We start from the raw sequence: 15,441 nt of genomic DNA on the forward strand, positions 1-15,441 counted from the left end.
GTGGATGCCCCATCCCTGGAAATGTTCAAGGCCAAGTTGGATGGGGCTTTGAACAACCTGGTCTAGTGGACGGTGTCATTGCCCATGTCAGGGAGGTTGGAATTAGATGACCTTTATGGTCCCTTCCAACCCAAACCATTCTATGATTCTATTCCTCTTACATTCCACATTGTCACTGAGGAGATGTTATACTAGCATAGCAACACTAATATAATGCAGCCATATGCAAAGTGAAGACATTATACCCACTGTGTAAGGTCAAGATAAACAAAACTATTTGGTTTATCTGATTTTATTTATCACATACACATGCTCACATATATCAGTTTGCAGAATATTAGGGAGTGTCTTGAATAGAAACTCTCAAAGTAGAAAACATTTTAGATAAGAAACCCTTAGTAGCTCTCTCTCTCTCTGTAAGAGAAAAGCATGTTTTGAGGATGATTCTCATGTTGAAAGTACCTGCTTTCTGCACAGACCAAAATTATTAAGAAAATATCTTATGTGTTTTCCCAATGTGCTCTGCTACTGTCAACGATCTAGTAAAAAGAGTGGTGTTCCTGTGCATGGTGGTCCTGCAATGGCAGCCACCAGCCCTTGAATAAATACCAAAATCAGGAAAATTTTTGCTATTATTATTTCACTTCTTCATTATCCTCATGTTGCAGTGAATTTCTTCAACTAAGGGGAGCTGGACTGCACCTAAAATAATTCTATGTCAGCAACTGAAACTTACAAACTTTCTTCTGAGATTACTTGGCTTCCATCTTAGCATAGGTTTGGACAGCCTTCCACCAAATAATAACACTACTGAAGAGCTAAAATTGACCAGGAAATGTTATCTCATAGCCTAGAAGTCACATATGGACCACTGAATATAAGCCACCACAAAATGTCAGATAGCAGCTGTGCAACCACACTGGTGGAGAGCAGTGTGTCTGTGTGAAGGAGAATCTGATGTCATGATAGTGCCTCTTGAAGAAGCACCTTTCTAAGGGAAGATTTAGAGGGACAGCTAATGGTGAAGTGGAAGCCTGACGACAGTCATGATGTAGTGTTCCTGGTTAGGAGATTAGGGGTTAGGAAGTGAAGAAGACTGAGGACACTAAGTAGTTATATTTCCTTATCTAGCAGTTCCAGGAGGCATTTGGAGACAGTAGACCTTGAGACACATGTAGATACCAAAAGATATGCAGATTTAAAATCTCAGTTTATGTAATATACACATGTATATGAGTATGTATACATACACATATGAATTTCTTTTCAGTGTTTTTCTAACAGTTGGATTTGCCTCCTGAATTATTATCGACTATAGCTATAAAAATGTATTTGGCAGGGGAAAGCTTTCTATTTTGTTGTAAAAAGTCTCATTTGAGACTTTTAACCTAAATATTGGATCCCAGTAATTCTTGATGTTATATTGTCTGCATGCAGATTTTCTTCATAAGCTAGTAGTAAATCTGAATTTTGCCACTTCAATCCATTCCTGTGCTTGCTTTGTGTCCAGATTAACACTAAATTTGCTAACCCTATCTGGTGTTAGCAGGCAGTATTAGATAATTGTACTTTTTCATGGGGAGGTAGGATAAAAAAATAGGATACTTTTGCTTTTACATAGGAACAGATAAGGCTTACTGTTAGGTATGTGGATTATTATTAGGTAGACTTTAGTATTTAATATTTCTATTTTAACTGAATATTATTCAGTTCATTTTATTCTTGAATACTCAGAATAGCCATGAAGTTTTGCCAGTTTACAGGGCTTAAAGGATTTTTGTAGCATACATTTTTGTGAAGAGATTTGCTGAGTTACTGTTAAATGACTAAAGTCTCTTGTTAATTATTTGCTTAGATCAGGTAACTTATTATTTTCTGATACACACGGGAAAATTAATCAGAGACTTGTCTTGAAGAGCAGAATGAACTGAGAAGAAAAGAGGAAAGAATTCAGGCATAAGATAAAAGCAAAATATCATGATATCGATAAACAAGATTAAACATTCTTGTTCAGTCACCCTCAGGTGATTATTAATTTCTTATTAAGCCTTCTTGGTGGGTTTTTATTCAAACTTACTCATAAAAAAAAAAAAAAAAAAAAAAAAGTTTTACATAGCCAGTTATAGAGCTTATAATTTATCCATGTTTACCTTGATAAATACCATATAATTATACATATTTTATATATTTTTTTTCTCCATAAACACCCTTGTCTTTGTCATACACAATAAAAGAGTTCAAAAAAAAATGTTAACCAGTATCTAGGCAAGGTTTGTTTTGTTTTGTTTTGTTTTGAAGCTTGCCTAGAATCTTTCTTTTCTGACAAATTAATCACAGCAAGTCTTCTATATTCTATCCCTTGCTGAATAGGTAATATATTCTACATAATGTTTCAGGACAAATTCAGTAAACTTCTGCCCATGTTAGTGACTATATAACTCTCAGTCCTACGTAAAAAAAACTACTTAAATAACTGGATGGTCAGAAAAGTCCCATTATTTTCAGTTACTCTATCTAAAATTAAAATTTTTAACTAGAGTCTGAACTGACTCATCACATTCCTGCAGAGAGAACCTCATGTCAACACACTCGGCGTAACTCTTCCAAGCCACTGGCATAGTTATGCTTAGCTTGACAACTTCTCTCATTTTTATTGTTACAAAAATCAGTTAATGAAAAGTTCAGAGTGTGTTAAAGACTACAAGGTTAAACTGAAAGTACTGCAAAGGGTCAGAAAAATCAAAATACTACATGAAGGCACAATAGGAATGGAGAAAGCCGTATATTTTGTTTCAAGGATACTTTGGATCAGTTTTTTAAAGTATCAGAATAACTCAGTTTTATGCACCAAATAAATATTAAAATTTTTAAAACAACTAATCTTCTGTGCGGCCCAGTATGTAAATACCCTGACTTTCAAAAGGATATTTTTCCTTGTGAGAACAATAATATATGACAGCATTAAATACTGGTGAAAATCTAGCATCCAAAGTGTGTCAAAACCAACAATCCAAAGCTTCCAAAAACCCTAAATTGGGCCAATAAAACCATTATGCTAGCTTTTAAACCAAGAAATTTCACAATGAAATTGTTACATTATTTTCCTTAAGAGAACAAAGCCACTCTTGGTTTCAGGAAATACATAAGTACAACAGTGTCTCCTTGAAAATATAAACCTGGCTTTCCTAAGAGTTGGGAAGGCCCTGGACACTTAATATGTTTATGGGCAGAGGCATCTGCATTGTGCATTCAATAAACTCACAACCCGCTGTGCATAAAAAAATAATTATCTGTGGAAGGAAATTTAAGTCTATTCTTTGCTGTACACACAGAGATATCAGCTCTGCAATTGGCCAATGTTTAACTCTTAATTTTTAAGTCATGCTCAGTTTGTTCTCAGGTAGTAATAAAACATTAACTCTCATTGCTTCTAAGAGATACAAATAAAAGTATTCCCAACAGAATTTTTGACAGCAATTTTAATAAGATCAAAATGAGCAAAATTCTCTTTTAGAAAGCTGATGATTAATATTTGAGAGCTAAAATGGACTTATCTCTCTGACGAACAAACCAGAAAACTGATCAAGATGAACACGAAAAATTCATTGGTATTAGTAGGGAAGCAGTGCTGCAAAATTGAACTTCAGCTTACCTTTATGTCCAGGTAACTTTAGGAAACAGTCAATAGAGGAAACTTTAAGAAATAGTCACAGGTGCAGTTATGACCAAAACCACAATGCAAATCATCAAAATCAATCTATGTGTAACTACAATAGTGTAAGTTACACGATCAATTCTGTGTTAAATTTTATAGATAACTCTTGTGCCTGGGTGGTTTTTTAGACATCAGCTATATTCATATGGTCATATTCCTTGTTTTTAATGTATTCATGTAGGCTTCATCACTATATCTGAGAATCTTGGAGTCAGTAAATTTTTTTCGGTATCTGTAGGAGAGGGTCAAACTATATTCCTCTTTTTACAAACAGAGAACCAAAACAAAGGACAATTAAAGGTAGTGTTTATCACATGAGTCCATGTGCCTACAACATAGTAATCTGTATGCAAACTAGAATTCTAACTGCCTTTAGATACAATGAACAGACACTGGCACTTCTAAACAGATTCATCAAACCTGTCTTTGATTGTGGGTTGAACTGAAATGTCAGAGATCTCTTAGGCAAATTTGAAACCCACAAATCCATGGGCCCAGAGGAGATGAATCAACGAATGCTGATGGAGCTGGAAGAAGTTATTGCTGGCCCACTATCTGTCATCTTTGAAAGGTCATGGAGAACAGGAGAGGTGCCTAAGGTTTGGCAGAAATCCCATGTTAACCCCATCTTCAAAAAGGGCAAGAAGGAGGACCCAGGAAACTACAGACCAGTCAGTCGCACCTCCATCCCTGGAAAGGTGATGGAGTCACTTACATTGGAAGTCATCCCAAGCACATGGAGAAGAAAATGATCAGGAGTAGTCAGCATGGGTTTACCAAGGGGAAATCATACTTGACCGTCCTGATAACCTTCTATGATGGAATGACTAGCTGGGTGGATGAGGGGAGAGCAGTGGATGTTGTCTACTTTGATTTCAGTAAAGCTTTTGACACTGTTTTCCATAACATCCTCAGAGGCAAGCTCAGGAAGTGTGGGATGCATGAGCGGACAGTGAGGTGGATTAAGAACTGAATGGATGTCAGAGCTCAGAGGGCTGTGATTAGTAGCAAGGAGTATACTTGGAGGCCTGAACCTAGCAGTGTACCCCAGGGGTCTACACAGGGTCCAGTCCTGTTCAACCTACTTGTCAATGACGATGATGGAATAGAGTACATCCTCAGCAAGTTTGTGGATGACACAAAACTGGTAGGAGTGGCTGATACCCCAGAGGGTTGTGCTGACATTCAGAGGGACCTGGACAGGCTGGAGCAGTGAGGAGCCTCAAGAAGTTCAACAAGGGCAAATGCAGACTCCTGCACCTAGGGAGGAATAAGCCCATGCTCCAGTACAGGTTAGGAGCTGACCTGGAAAACAGCCCTGAGAAGGACCTGAGAGTCTTGGTGGACAGCAGGTTAACCATGAGTCTGCATTGTACTCCTGTGGTCAAGAAGGTTAATGGTATTCTGGGGTGAATTCAGAAGAGTGTTGCCAGCAGGTCAAGGGAGGTGATCCTGCCCTGGTGAAGCCTCACATGGAGTATTGTGTCCAGTTCTGGGCTCCCCAGTACAAGTGCTCGAGCGAGTCCAGAGAAGGGCAAGGTGAGGGGTCTGGAGAACAAGTCTTATGAGGAGTGGCTGAGGGAGCTGGGCTTATTCAGCATGGAGAAGAAGAAGCTCAGGGGCAACCTTATTGCACTCTATAGGTACATTAAAGGAGGCTGTAGTGAGGTGGGGGTTGGTCTATTCTCCCATGTGCCTGGTGACAGGACGAGGGGGAACGGGCTAAAGTTGTGCCAGGGGTGTTTTTAGGTTAGATATTAGGAAGAACTTCTTTACTGAAAGGGTTGTGAGGCATTGGAATGGGCTGCCCAGGGAAGTGGTTGAGTCACTATCCCTGGAGATCTTCACAAGACGTTTAGATGTACAGCTTAGTGCAATGGTTTAGTGGAGGACTTGTTAGTGTTAGGTCAGAGGTTGGACTCTGTCATCTTGAGGTCTCTTCCAACCTAGACAATTCTTTGATTCTGTGTGATCCTCTTAAATACTTCCAGAGGTGACAACACTATAAATACCTTCAGGGATGGTGACTGTATTTTCTATAGTTTCATTTGGAAGGAACACCAAGCATGCAGACAAGATAAGAGTCCAGCCAGTACCTTCTTGGGTCTGGGGACAAGGCATGCCTGAAATACAAGGCATGCAGCAAACGCAGGTCAGTTCCCCAGTCTGCTGGTACACCGTTCAGGTGCAATTCTTGAGTAAAGGACTGTTATGCTTTCAATCCAAGATATAAATACAGCCACAGGATTCTCCACTAGAGGTTAAGCTGCCTTATGAAAGCTACATGCTATATTGAACAAAAGGAGAAATCACAACTGATTTATTAAATATATTTCAGGAGAGACACAAAAAAAATTGTTGCACCCCAACGTTTTAGTTATTTTTCAAAATAATGCTGTCAAGACATACAATTTTTCACCTGATTTAGGAGGAAAGAGCATATGTAAACTGTATTATTTACTGATTAAATGCCTTGGCAACCTTCTCTATTTAAAGCTGATTTATTATCCAGGTAATGATATTGCTTTAATTACACGTGAGAAAATATTCAAGGTAACAATCTACTTGATCGGTAAGTTTTATAAATACATGAGCACTTAAAACACATTTGCATTTAAATATCACTAACTGATTTGGGAGCATGGTAAGAGTAGCTTCCTGTGAAAAGTTAGTCTTTCAGTATCCAAAAATAAGTAGAAGCACACTAGAAGAGTATCTCCTGGTAAGAAAGAACCACAGAACAAATATATCTGTTTAGGAATCAGGAAGGCTGTTTCTGAGTCAGAAGAGGTGGGGTGTAAGGAAACTAAGATGACAAACTAGGCATATGACAAAAAGGTCATTAATGGGCGTATCTAACCATTTATGTTAAGATTTTATTACAAATAAAACAAATTAATTATTAAAAAAAAAGTTCAGAATCTGCAGGTGAATTGAAGTGTTAGCTGTGACAGGATATTCTTTTTCAGGTGATGTAAGGTCTAGAGTTGCAGGCACTGTTTAGCAGACTGACTGTTATACCTAGCAGCAACAATTTCTGCACCAGAGGATCTCCTCACACATGTCATACTAACATTTGCTGTTTGAAGCAGCTTGGTCTAACAGGAAATGTGATCTCTTCCTAAAACTTTGCTAACTCCCAAGTTTGAAGAGAATTAAACTGACTAAAGTAGTATTGCAGCAGATTGCTGTGATGAAGCAGAGAAGGAAAAGTAAATAAAAAATAAATAAAATGTCTGGCTTTTTCTTATTTCCTGAAGGGGATCAGAATATAAAATGCAGCCAAGAAAGAAAAGATATAGAAGTGAACTAAAAGGCTGTGCATTTGTATAGCACCCAGTAATAAGTTTTATAAATCCAACAAGACTCATGAAGACTAAATTTTCTTATAGTCTACAGGACTATATGAAATAAAACTATATATATGAGGAATCCTGATTCCATTCTTAATCATTCATTTCAAGGACCTCAGGAGATCATCTACTTCAACTTCCTGCTCAATGCAGGTCAAACCACGTTGCTCAGGGCTTTATTCAGTCCTATCTTGAAGTACTATGAAGGATGGAGATGGCTCAAACTCTCTGGGCACTCTGTTCTTCTGTCAGATCTGGTTTCACCCAGATCTGGTTCCACTGGGGTATTTTTTTCTCCTTACACACAGACTGAAACACTTCTGTTTCAACTCATGTCCATAGCCTGTTGTCCCCACTCCCTCACCACAGTGAAAAGCCTGGCTACATCTTTTTTACTTTGTTCTTTGTCTCTTTGAGGTACTGGGAGCTGTTGTAAAGCTCCTTCCACTAAAGCCATCTCATGTCCAGGCTAAGACATCCCTGGTGCCTCACCCAGTGCTCTTCTCACTGGGCAGGTGCTCCGGCCACTGACCATCCTGGTGGCCCTCCACTGAACTTGCTGCAGTTTATCCATGTTTCTTCTTGCATGGCAGAAGAGGAGAGGGCAAACTGGATACACAATTTTAGATAATACCTAATAAGTGCTGAATGAAGGGGAGAAATCACTTCCCTTGATCCTATTAATACAGCCCCAGCACACACTACTGGCTCATGCTCTGCTTCCTATCTGCCAATACCCCTTGGATTTTTTTCAGCAGAGTTGCTCCCCAGCTAGTCCTCTAATTCTCCCCCTTGTATAAGATTATTCCCCAGTTCTCTAAGGACCATAATGCCTTTCCAGCCTCCCCTAGCTAAATTGCTAAAACATTCTTTATGCTTAAGATATATACATAAATTAAGTTACCGTGATGGATTTGGTTTGAAAAGATTGATTTAGCTGTTTCAATTTTAACTAAAATACTGTAGCATCCGTTCATTTAGCCATGATTAAAAATTAGACAGTTTCTTCTACCTGTACTCCTGGGCACATTTCATAGAGCCTGAACTCATCTACACCTCCTGCTGTCACTCATCTGAGAGTGTACAGTATTTCTGATTCCATCTACACGGGGGGAGGGCTTAAAAGCTACCATTACAGCTGGAGTTAAGGAGCACTAATGGCTTCCCAGCCATGTTCAGAACATGAGAATGTACATACTACAGAAAGACACTAAAAGGAGTTGGTTTGCCCATCTCAGGGAAGTGAAAAGTGAGAGGGAATGTTTTCTGGAAATAAATCGTGCATGGTGAATGCTGTAGGGGGAAAAATATTTAGATAATAAAATAGTGCCATCAGAAGAACAAAGGAATAATTTTTAGGCTGGCAAGTGAAAACTCTCTAAATGTGGAAGGCTTAAAGTACTGTAACAAACTTCCACTTCGGTGGCAGAGGCAAGGAACTTAACTGGTTTTAAGAGACAGAGATTGATTTATGAAAGGTATTATTTGGGTTGATGACTTCATCCAAAGTGATGATTTAGGAAATATCTCTTTGTCTTATGGTGTGCAACACTTATATCGTGATTTTTTTTTTTTTTTAAGTGGTCACTGAACAATATCAAGTGTGGTATTCTAATTATGTGTTAAACAAATACAAATGACAGAAAGTTAACCTTAGTGTGATAAGCAATTAACAGAATTATGCTGTGACTGCAGCTGATACATAATTAACAAGTGCTGTAAGTGATATCCATCTAATTTGCCCAGATTGGAGTAGCATTATTCTTAGGCATGCTTAGAAAGTTCTGTGGTAATGTGCACTTGAGTGAAGTGCTCTTTACTAACGTGTTCAAATTCACAAAGCTGTTATTAGAATTGCAAATAAGATATACCCCAGCATTATTTTCTCTGCCCATCATTTTCTCTTCTTCATACCTATCCTTGACAGAAAATCAAATTGTAACAAGTCCAAAGGATGTTTACACAAACTGAGCAAAAGAAGCATTACATAATTAAACAGGAAATGTGCAAAAAAATCATCCTGATGAACCAACTGTGATTGAGTTAAAACAGTGAGTTTCTGCTGGGTAGGAAAAATGGGAACTATGGAGTTCACTGGGGACAGAAGGTCACGGTAGAATTCACTTAAGGAAGTGGAAACAGGAAAAATATTTTTTGAAATGTTGTATATCTAAGGCCCCAAACTAGAGAATATCTGATCATTCAAAGTCTAATGAAAACAGTATAAAAAATAAAAATAAAATATTTGCCCTTCAGTGCTGGGTCTTCAAGGGAAATATTTGTTGGATTTGCAAAGTAATTAGCTGATTAAAGCAAGACAATTAAAGAAAAAGCTAGTGATTCATAGGTCTTCTGGTCACCTTTCTCAGAAGGATATTGAACAATCTGGACAGGTGGAATAGTAATATATGATGAAGGAGCAGTTGTCTCAAATGGAATACACAACAGCCTTGGTTAAACAACATATCAATTATGTATAATTGATGCGTAGACATATGCAGTACAACATATTGGTAAACGTCTTTGTGTTAGGCATATCTTCCACCAACCTACCACCAATTTCTTAAATTTCATAGATGTTTATGTGGCTTTCAGGAGCACATGATCATTCAGACAGCTGTGTCTTCAAATAGTCACAATTTTCTGAGAGAGTGGCATGTCAAAACAGAACAGCTAACTATATAATCTCTAGCAGGCAAGAAGGATATTGAAGCATGCAGCAAAACTTACATTCAAGCACAAAACAACAGAGTGCAGAACCTTCAGTTCCCCATATACAGATGAAGAAAGGCTAATTTCCTGGGTTGTGTTTCCATCCTCACTTGTAGATAACACCTGCAGTAAACAAGAGTAAAATAAATGCTAAGCTACCTGTAACGTAAACCAACCACGCTTCTAAAACGTATGTATTTTGATTATAAATGCTGAGAATACAGTGCATTCATTCAAGGTACAAAGGCATTTCGGAAGATTAAAGAAACTTCAAGAAAATGCTTAAGTCATCAGACAATGTTGCTAGATTTTCTTCCACTTGTAAAGCGAAAAAGCATAGAATTTATTCAATTTCTTGAAATACTATCTCCAAGGATTATATATAGCGAAAAAGAGACAAAATGTTTTTAAGACTCAAACTGTTGACAGAGAAGCATATGAATAAAAGATTCCCTGGGTTTTGGATAACTAATGTTACGTATTGGATAAACTACATAGTGAAATAGGCTTTGTAGTAGAAAAGTCTGAAAGAAAAGTAAGTTTAGTTTGACTATGTGCAGAGAATTTCAAAATGGATAAAGGTATGGAGGAAAGCAAGGGACAACTTGTAGTAACTTTGAGAACTACCTTACACATCTTACGGACATGTTAATTTTTCTGGAGTGACTTGCATTTTTAAAAGCTTTAGCTGAGCAGTACTACCTTTCTCCCTCCTCCCCCCCCCCTTTTTCCCTTTTTTTTTTTTGCATTATACACATTTTTGCCAATGCTACCTATAAATTAAATACACTATTACGCATTTGTAGTCTGTACATTTATAAGAAATCCTTAAATACAAACAAAATACACTTAAAGTACACTGAAAGACACTTTTTTTCTGCTTCTCAAATCTAATTCTTTACTACTAAATTCCAAGTAAGAGCATGTTATTTTCAGGTTCTCCTATTAAAAAAAAAAAAAAAAAAAAAAAAAAAAAAAAAAAAAAAAAGGCTTAACCTAAGAAAGTGTTCTTTGCTTTGCTTTTTATTTTACCAGAAATGTTATGGATTGTATATTTTCTTTCCCTTGGAATAAACTGACACCTTCTAGACACCAGGGCTGAAAATATCTTCCCTTATTAAGATGTAACAGGACTTTAGTCAAGAACAGATATTCTTAGTCTAGATTGTAGGTCTGCTGAGGCATTATACATGTATTCCTTATTGATCGTATAAACTGCAGTGCATGCAAAACAGAAAACAGTAAAATTATTAGCCAATAAGTACTTTTTGTCCTCAGAAGTGATACTGCTGTTATAGTGTATGAGGTTAGTTTTGTCATTATTAGAAATTAGAGTGTTTTATTTAGTAGTTGGCAATATCAGGACTTATTTAGTAGTTATGTATACATAAACCTAATTCTCATCTGCATATTTTCACACTTCGACTGTGGAACTGAAATGTACCATTTGGCTAACTGTGCAGGAAAAGCGCAGTACATGTAATGACATTTCCTCTCCCACTGGGGCCACTGTAAAGGCGCATAATATTATCAGCTATACTAAAGTAAGGATGAAACCTAGAAATTGATCTGTTCTTTAAACCCTTTTGCACCTCTCTCCCTACCCTAAATTTTCTACGCAAATTAAATCAGCCTCTCCATCATCCATAATTAGGAAAATTTAGAATCTCTATAGGAAGCACACACTTCTTAATATACTTCTTTCGGTGCTACATTTTCAGAACTCCCTTACACACCTAATCCTATAGCCATTACTAAGGTAATAAAATGACATAAAATGAGCAAAGAGCAATAAAGCAATCATATCCCAGCTTGTTTATTTAGTCATGGTCCTTAATGACAGAGACCTTCGTACCTGGTGATACCTGGAGCTGTTACTAATTCCTCCTCTATCTCAAATCCCTGGTTAGCCTTATTCTCAGACATGCCCAATACTTTACAGCCTGCATCACAAAAACCATGAAAAACAAACAAACAAACAAAAAGCTCACAGAAAAAAAATGGTTAGTTGTATGAATTTATTTATTTTTTTTCAAATTCAGCCCAAACTCATTTTCTTTTAAAGCAATACCTGTAGAGTAGTTAGGTGAGGTAGAATGGTTATGAGTAGACATCAGGTCTGCCTCACCAGGTGTGCACAGGCCGCATTTCTGCTGCCCACACTTTGAACAGGCTAGATGCAATGAAAAATGTGCACATCTGCACTGAGACTGTAATAAAATGTGTAAATGTTGGCCTCAGCCTTTAATTGTATTATCCAAACTAGGTACATAAAATGGCTGAAACATAGAGTTTGGTGGGTATTGTTATTAGACAATACAGACATCATTACTGGTAAGAAAGTTTTTTACAAAACCTATGTATTTGTGAATCTGATGGCCATTCAGGCTTTCCTCTTCTCAGAATACTTGACAAGCGTCAAATTGAAGATGTACTAACTACAGCATGTTGTATTTACTTTTACAGTCACTGCTGTGCCAATCTAAAATACATTCTTAATAAAATACCACTAATCTACCCTGACTTCTGATTAACACAGAAAAGTGCAGTTTGACCTGGTTATTCATAACCAGGAGCAAGCACATGTTCGTCTCCTTTGAGAATCCATTTTGATTTTAAAATGATCAACGGCCTACCAAAAACACAGGGGACCAATGGCATTGATTAGTAACAGTCACAAATATGGTCACAGTCAAAAAACAGTAACTTATTTCCAGCTTGGATATTTCTAGTTTCACCCTTCAACCATCCTTGTTTTTATTTTCTTTTTCTTTCTTTCACTCTCTCTCTTTCTTTCTCTTTCTTTCTACCTCTCTTTCTTTCTATCTATCTCTCTTTCTTTCTCTCTTTTTCTCTCTCTCTCTTTTAATGAAAATTAATCTATTTTATCTTTTTAGGGTTGCCAATTTGTCATATAAAATGTCTACAAAATCATTTTAGTTTCACCTCACTCACGTGCTGTGTATGTTCCAGTATTTCCTGCCCAACATTTCTCTTTCTCCTTTCCCTGTCCCACTTGCTCAGTTTCAATCAATCTCTTCCCTCTTTAATTTTGTTTAATTCATTCCCTACAGAAAAAGAACACTTTAAAATAAATTAAAAACATAATATTTCATGAAGCTAAAATGTCTTTAGACTGGTATTGAAATTAGAGAAATCCTTTCATGGAACCATTTTTCCGGATGAAAAAGTCATAATATTCCTGAACCTGGAAGAGACCTCTGTTGGATTACTACATCATACTGAAAAATGAGCAGATTTCACTTTCTTCTTTAAAACCTTCGTAACAAATGTGCGAGAGTGTAATTATACATTTTCTGTGGCAATTTGGACAGGACTGGTCTTTGAATCACTTTTTAGATCTGGAATTCTCTTTTCAGTAAATTCTGGGGTTTTAAACCGCATTTCACCTGCTGTAATACACATCTGCTGCAATACTCCTACTCCTACTCTTCCCATCCGTTCTAGACTTTTCCAGAGATACTTTATCAGAAATTGTTTTACTGTAGATTTCAGCAGTGTTTTGTTCATCTACAATATGCTCAGGGAATCTGTCTTCCTTCAAACTGGGATGAGCTACACAAATATGGAAGCCCAGCCATACACTAGCAACTGCTCAGAACAAACAAATTACCTGACCAGGACAATATGTGGTACGGTGCATTAATATTGTAAGCAAAAAGATAAAACAGGTTGTGTTTGCACAAGCAAGTGCACATGATATACTGAAAAAGCTTGGCAACATTCTTCAAAAAGCTTATTCTAAAGTTGGTCAAAAACTAATCTGAAGAAAAAAAAATGTCCTTTTACATCTGAATTTTTAAGTGTCCGAAAAGTATTTTACAGTAAAAAAAAAAAAAAAAAAAAAAAAAAAAAAAAGATTGCTGAAATAAAAATACAATAAAATAGAGCTATGTGTTGAATTATTTTATTGAGAGCCAGGACAAAAGTAAAGCACTGTGTATAAATCACCTCATTTCGCTGAAAAACAAAGGAGAACAAAATGTGGACAGATACAAGGAAAAAAAAAAAAGGAGAAACTAAGAAAACAATGGCAGAAAAATAAAACAAAAAAATACCCCTTTCAGGGTGGTTGAATTTTGTTTAATCCATATTTTGCTCTCCTCTACATAATTTTATGTTCTTGGCAAAGTCTCAGGCAATTGGGAAAAGACTAGGAAAATAGCTTTTTGTCAACATTATGCCTCCCTAAATTTGAAGACCTTTTTGAATAAAGAAACTAAAAATAAATCAAGGAAGAATATCCATAACGAAGAATGAATTACCCAGCAATAAAATAATAATAATAATTAAAAAAACATTTTTAGTATATTTTAAAAAGAATTTTTGTAACTTAAATAGTGGCAATGAAACTAGACTGGAAAAAGTAATTTGTAGCTGACTTCTACAGGTGACCTTTTTTTCCTTTTTTCTTTTAAATGACACTGCTTATATGCACTGTGCCTTGTTTACTTACATGTTTAAACTATTCTAAGTACTCACAGTTAAAATGTGGCCAACGTGTACTTTAACTAATCTTAATAGCAAAAGCTGGCACTGAAGTTGGATAAGCAAATATATTCACACTAATAGTTACAATTTTCATTTCCAGAATGAAAACCGGTGCCAATTTACCTGGATACTGTAAATAAATTAACAGAATATACAGTAAAATTAATATCTACAGATTTATATTACAATTTGGTTTTCACCACAGGTATAGCGTGTTTTTGTGTATACAAAGAGATAGAGAAGGCTATGCAGGTTGAGTTAGTGACAATTTTATGAAATAGTCATGTTTGAACACAATATAATTATATTTAATGAAATGTGCTGATAAGTTATGAAGTTGAAAAATATACATTTATACAAATATAACAGATTTATTCCTGGATTTTCTAACAGACACTTTTCCAGGACACTGTAAGCATTCATTATATTTATATAATATTATATTTATTAATTATTCTTCAGCTATTAGATTAACATTATCAGAGGTATCTGACAAGAATGATATTTGCTAGGCAACTGCTATATAAGTTGTTTAGTTGTATATAAGTTGTAAGTTGTATATAGCTAACTAGTATAATTGATATGTCCAACAATTTTCCTGAAAAAGCATCTATAAAATAATGACAGTGAAAATTTTTAAAAAAAGGAGCAAGTTGATTATCAAAATTAACAAAATGTTAATCCAAATATGAAAAAAAAATATTAATCAGTGGGTTTTTTGTTTGTTTGTTTGTTTGTTTTTAATCCTTTAGAACTTTAGCAAATAAAATTGTGTTTCTAACTATCTGTAATAAAATGCAACACTGAACCCAGGCTGAGATTTATACCAATTTCTGCCAATTCTTCATCTCTTCTATGAAATTACATGATTTTTCTGACCTACAGAATGTCCCAAGACAGAAGGTCCCCTACAGCACAGTAGGTTACAGTACAGTATAGCACATATATCCAGCTAAGATATTATCTTTTTCCTCCTGGGAAACCTGTAACCAGAGAAAAGTAGAATGATCAACCAGCTTTATTCACAACCTCTGGATGAAATTAATCATGTCTTACCTTACAATTCACTCAAGCCCCTGAATTTTTTCAGCGTTACTCTTCTGTGCCTACCCACCTGTCCCGTATCCTTTTCAATATTACTAGGATTAT

General features: G+C 36.1%; 1 protein-coding gene across 2 annotated transcripts in view; it reads right to left on the bottom strand.

Annotated features, from left to right (window-relative positions):
• Positions 1-15,441, bottom strand: part of HNF4G (hepatocyte nuclear factor 4 gamma) — a 66,493-nt gene that overhangs the window by 29,646 nt on the left and 21,406 nt on the right. Inside the window, exon 2 of one of the 2 annotated variants that reach the window (XM_027452366.3) lies at positions 9,799-9,903. The exons of the other annotated variant lie outside the window; for it this stretch is intronic. The gene's annotated coding sequence lies outside the window, so the exon portion shown is untranslated. The remainder of the gene's footprint in view (positions 1-9,798; positions 9,904-15,441) is intronic. 2 annotated transcript variants of the gene reach the window in all.

This window comes from Anas platyrhynchos, chromosome 2 (genome assembly GCF_047663525.1).
Source record: "Anas platyrhynchos isolate ZD024472 breed Pekin duck chromosome 2, IASCAAS_PekinDuck_T2T, whole genome shotgun sequence".
NCBI lineage: Eukaryota > Metazoa > Chordata > Aves > Anseriformes > Anatidae > Anas > Anas platyrhynchos.